Genomic DNA, 5,904 nt, shown 5'->3' with positions numbered 1-5,904 from the left:
GAGAGCGTATTTTTCAAGCTGGTGAGTAATCATATTTAAAAACAGAAATAGAAAAGATCTGATTTAGTAACTTTTCTCAGAACTTGACTTTTTTTTTCTTTAATTTTTTTCTTTTGTCTTTGCTATGGGGTTTGATTCCAAAGTTTAGGCCTATTTCATAAGTTGGTTAAGAACTTAGGTTTTTCTCTTCGGGTTTATAAAAATGGGTGTAAGGATTAGAAGGTTAGTGGATAAAGCCAGTATACATGTGTTCCTAACATACCTGTTCCATAAAGTTCACTGTGAGAGAAATATTCCTTCAAAATTCTAGGCTTTCAAGTCCTCATCTAAAAATTGATGGCACTGGGCTAAATACTTTCAGCTCCAACACTCCATGAATACATACTTTTCTTACCATTCAATCATCTTGAATTATGCCCAATTGTTTTAGCCTAAATTTGAAAGGCCTTCTGGGGCTTGTAATTTGCAATCAGTCACTTCAGGATGAGTGTCAAGAGAACAGTCTCAAGTCTGGGATCTAAACTGACTGCAAAGTGGATCTGTGGAGCCTGCGGCGGTGATAAACTGACTGCAGAGTAGCGGGTGGAATCCAGCTGTGACAGTGACTGGTCTTTCAGCACACCATCATACATGTAAGCTTAACTTCTTCATTCTCAGAGACTTCTTAACCAAGGGTCCTGGCTCCTTTCCAGGTTGTACAGTTAGAGACTTCTGGTCTCTTTCCTCTGTAATCCCCAGTGTTCAGGGAAGACCCGGATTCATTCACACCTATCCTTAAACCGTACAGGCTGGACCATGCACCCTGTGCCTCTTAGCTCCTTCATCACCCACAGAGAGTATTTCCTGCCCACACGCATGCTTTAGCAAGCACGATCTAGTACACTCTATTCAATAAATATTGATTGTGCTTGTTCTCTGAATGAGAGACATTAATCGACAAGTGTGTGAACATATACACCATCACAGCTGAGACATTTACCAACAAATGTATGAACATATACACCATCACAGCTGTGTTCTTTTGAAGTGAAGAACAAAAGGTTGCACAAAAGCATAGAATGAGGACACTGAGCCTACTTAAGATAGACATGACTGAGGAAGTGGTACCTGAGCATCAATCTAAAGGATGTTTAGTAGCAATATAAGGAGGTCAGAGAAAACCAACATACCTGGTTGGCAATGATTGAGAGAAGGATGATATCTAGGGAAATGTCAATGGTGGATTATGAAGGTCTTGGTCTTAAGAGTCTTACGACGAAGAATAATATCCAATTTGGATTCTTAAGGGATCATTTTGACTAGAGTTTGAAGACAACTGGATCCCAGTTAGGAAAACAGTGAATTAGACAAGAGATCATAGTAGTGTGGTCATAGGAACAAATAGAGATACAGAAAGATGGACAGAGTCCCGAGACATTGAAAAGTCTTGGTTGATGAGCTTCCATGAAAGGGGGTTGGGGATAGAACTCGGTGGGTAAACAGGAGTACCTGAGTTCAGATCACCAGCACCCAGGTAAAAGCCAGGCATGACAGTGCATGTCTACAACCCCGGCGTTCGGGGTGGAAATGGGATCACTGGCTAGATAGTCTAGCTAAATTGGCAAGCTCCAGACTTGGTGAGAGACCCTGTCTAAAAGATAAGACAAGAATAGAATAAGACATTTAAAATAGACCCTGGGCTTCCAAATCCTTACATGTGGATTCACCTCCACCCCACAACATGGATTCACTACACGCATAAATTATACACTTAATTTTTTCAAGAGATGAAGCAGCAGGCTCAGAAACATTATGAAGTGACACTTTCAGGTGTTTAATTTAGACAAAGGAGTGCATAGCAGAAATTTTCACTGAGCCAGAAATTCTGGAAGTAGTGAAACTTTTGTAAACCCTTTATAATTCAAAAATTGGATTATGGGCCCAGAGAGATGGTTCAGCTGGTAAAGGTACCTGCCACCAAGCCTGACAACTTAAGTTTGGCTCCTAGGATCCCAACATGGCAGAAGGAGAGGGCCCACTCCAGCAAGTAGGCCCCTGACCTCCACATGTACACCATGGCATGTGTTCACTGACATATGAACACACACACACACACACACACACACACACACACACACACACACATGTACACACTACATTATAATGTAATAAAAACAAAAGAATTGGGTTCTGAGTTTGGGCTAACTCACACTGAGAGCTGAGATACCTTGGCCACCTGCTCTTGGAGGTGACATGATAGGCAGCATGAATGTGAACAATGTGAACGTTTGAGAAAAGTCCATGAGCGTAGATGCTAGCATAGATGCTGGAGACCCAGATAAGATAGAGACCAGCGAAGAAGAGATCGACAGTGAGAAGATGAAAATCACAGAGTGCTAAGGGACCGCAGTGTCCAATGGGCAAGTGAGGGAGGATGATCCCTTGTGTCTTACATGGAGTTGTGTCATAGCCATCTCACTGGCCCAGGAACCTGATTTCAAGTGGATGATGCTTACAGTAGTGAACATCTGCCAGTGGGGAAATCAATGGCCGAGTACTATTTACTCCACATCTAATGACGGAGCACCCAGTACAAACAGCTTAAATGGAGGAATTCTGTATTTTAGTTCATGGTTTCGGAGATTTCTCTTCAGAGTGGATCCCTCGACTGAGCCTGTGGTGAGGCAGAATAGCACAGGAAAATGGCGTGTGGACAATGAGACCATTCATCTCCTGGCAGGCAGGAAACACAGATACCAGAAGGAACCCTAGACCAGGGACAAACTTAAATAACACACCAGTGACCCACTCATTCCAAATAGACATGCCCCCCCCATACTAAAACTTCTAGTCTCTCCAAAATAGTGCCACCAGCTGAGTGAGTATAAAGTATTCAGTAACGAGGCTAAAGGGCATCATTTCCCAGTCAACCTGTAGCAGGAAGCAAATCGTGAGAACACAGAATAGAGATAACATTGGTGAAAATGATGAAACAGCAAGAACAGGGCAGGGGACAAGGTATAAGAGATACAGGTGGCTTTAGAGAAGAGAAATAATCCATCCCAGCCCCAGGAATTCCAGAGAATGGATATGGATGCTTACAGTTCTGAAAGTGTGGTAGAAGCAATGCACAGAGGTCTTTAAAGTGACTTCTATTTCCTTTTAAAGTAGAAATGTATTTTTTTTTTAAATCTGGAGAATGAAAACAGTAACAGAAGTAAATTCTTGTGTGAGAGAATTCTCCCAAATAAATAAACTATAATCTTGTGCTCTCATGATCTTAACAAGAAAAACATTATTTTAAAGATCATCTATTTACTAAATACCAGTAAGTTTTTGATGTCTTTCTTCTCACTATTCAGTCTGACTTGGATCTGGGTGGCGATTGTATTTACTAGAATGATTTATTTCATCCGTATGAACTAAAATCACATTTTTCTAGCATCACTGTGTCAAATGCTACCAATAATTCCTTCCTGAGGACCCCATTCAGAATGCAGCTTCCTGGATCTTTAACGATGGTATACATTAGCTTAAGATCTTACTAGAACACCTAGCCATCTCTCTTATTTCAGCAAAAGCTCAAATTCTAACTAATTCAAGTAAATAAATAGTCTCCAATTTTGCTGTTTTGAGGGCTGAAGAGATGGCTTAGCAGTTAAGAAAGCATACTGTTCTAACAGAGGGTCCAATAAGACCTTCCGGCACCCATATTGATTGGATTACAAGTGTCTGTAACTCCAGACACTGAGGATCCTAAGGTGTTGGCCTCCCCAGGTACCTGTGCTCAAGTACATATACCTCACACTGCACACTCACATGCACACACACACACACACACACACACACACACACACATTTTTTTAAAAAATCATTGTTTCAATTTTTTGCAACTCCAAGAGTAGCAAAAACATTATAATAAATACAGTGGGTAAACTTCTGGTTTATATAAATTTGCCCAATTCCAAACTTACTTCCAATCCACCCACTATTCTCTGGGGTTTGCATCTCCTATGTCCTTCTGTAGTCAGTTTTATCTGGTTCCTATCTCTGGCATATTAAACACCCTATAACGTAGGGCTCCCTTTGGCTCTGGTCTCTGAAATCATGTCTATTTTTAAGTTATTCTTTGATTCTGAAGACTTACTAAGGCATTAATGAAAAGCAACTTGATGGATGTCAGAGGAGCTTCCACTGAAGGGTTGCCAAGAGTCAGTTTGATTGCAGGGGCCTGTCTATGAAAATAACAGTGAAGAGAGGAGCTCTGTAATTAAAGCTCTAGGTGCTGGAGCTTACACAGGCTTCCAAAAAAGATAAGATGGAGCCAATATAGGTGATTATTTATGGCTATTGCAAGCCAAGCCAAAATGGGCAATAATAACTCAGGTGTCAGGATGTTTAATTAAAAAGCCAATGTTGGGAGAATATTTCTAATGTGAGTGATGGCCTTCTGTTACCTGAAAAATAAAAGCACTTTAGTCCACACCTCCAGGAAACTCCTTCTCCTCTCCTTTCTTCCCTCCTCCTCTTTCTTCTCCTCTTCCTCTTCTTCTTCTTCTTTGTTCCCCTCTTCTTCTTCTTCCTCCTCCTCTTCTTCCTCTTCTTCTTCCTCCTCCTCACCTTTCTCCCCTCTTCCTCCTCCTCACTCAGCACTGATTTGATCATTGTTCTTCATATAAATCCCTGTGATTTAAACTGTTCTATCCCAGTATTGGACTGACCTTTTCAAGAGAATTGAGAATTTCCTCACCACTAAATCTACTAATTAAAGAAATTACCAACTGTGAGCACTGTCTTTCCCCTCTCAGTGTCCTCCTTCAGTAACAGTTAATGGCATCTACAGTAAGGCGTGGACTATACAGAGCAACAGACTAGACAGAAGGCTCCCATAGAAGTAGAAGGTGGGAAAGGAAATTCTCGGAAACAAGGGAAAACAGAAGTGGTGTCGTGTTGGAAGCAGTCAGAACCAAGAAGATGAAAGGTCAGCCTCCAAGTCAGCAAGAATAGACTAGAATATTATTTTGGCAGGACATAATGTCAAGGACATAATGATAAGAGACAATGATACCGCCATCTGGAAGCCAAAAAGTGGGTGAGGTTAAACAAATTATGAGTGAAAACTAATGTATTAACTACTGCTTGTCACTGTGGCCAATACCTGACAATTGAGAACTGAGTAGTTTGAGAAAGGAGGTGTTTATCTTGGCTCACGGTTTCAGGGAAATTAGTTCATCATACTAGGGAAGCTGTGGAACTTGGAGTGGGTCTGTCCTTGACACAGGAGTTTGCAACATGGCCTTTGCAGGCAACCACCAGATGCAAACATCAAAGCCCATTACAAGGACCCTCTTCTAGATAGGCCAGAGTCTCAAAGGTTCCACAACCCCCACCCGCAAACAGTGCCACCACAATCTGGGGACAGTTTAAACACATGAGTCTTTGGGTACCATTTCACATTCAAACCAGAGCCCTGGCACGGACAACTTAGTGGCAGAAGCAACTTGTTGGTCTCTTGGCTTCAGAGTATTCATTCTGCCATGGCAGAGCCAAGCATGTCATGTGATAATAAGCTGGGAAACAGAGAACAAAACTGGAAGTGGACAGGGATAACACACTCCTGGGACCTGCTCCCAGAGACCTACTTCCGCCAGTGAGGTTCCACTTCCAAATGTTTTCATAATGTCTCAGAATAGTTCCACCAGCTATTGTGAAACCAACACATTCAAAACATGAGCCTGTGGGGGTCATTTCATATTCAAGCCATAACAAGCATGGATAGTACGCATGTGCTGGGATGCATGCTCACAGCTGCCATTCTCACCAGACAAGAAAGAATGCACAGAAGGAATGATGCATTATTGAAAACAATGCTTTTACTTATTTCCACAAAAAGCTTAGTTTGACATTAAGATATAAATGTACAAA

The sequence above is a fragment of the Peromyscus maniculatus genome, chromosome 19 (assembly GCF_049852395.1).
Source record: "Peromyscus maniculatus bairdii isolate BWxNUB_F1_BW_parent chromosome 19, HU_Pman_BW_mat_3.1, whole genome shotgun sequence".
NCBI classification, from domain to species: domain Eukaryota; kingdom Metazoa; phylum Chordata; class Mammalia; order Rodentia; family Cricetidae; genus Peromyscus; species Peromyscus maniculatus.
This window is presented reverse-complemented; position numbering follows the sequence as displayed.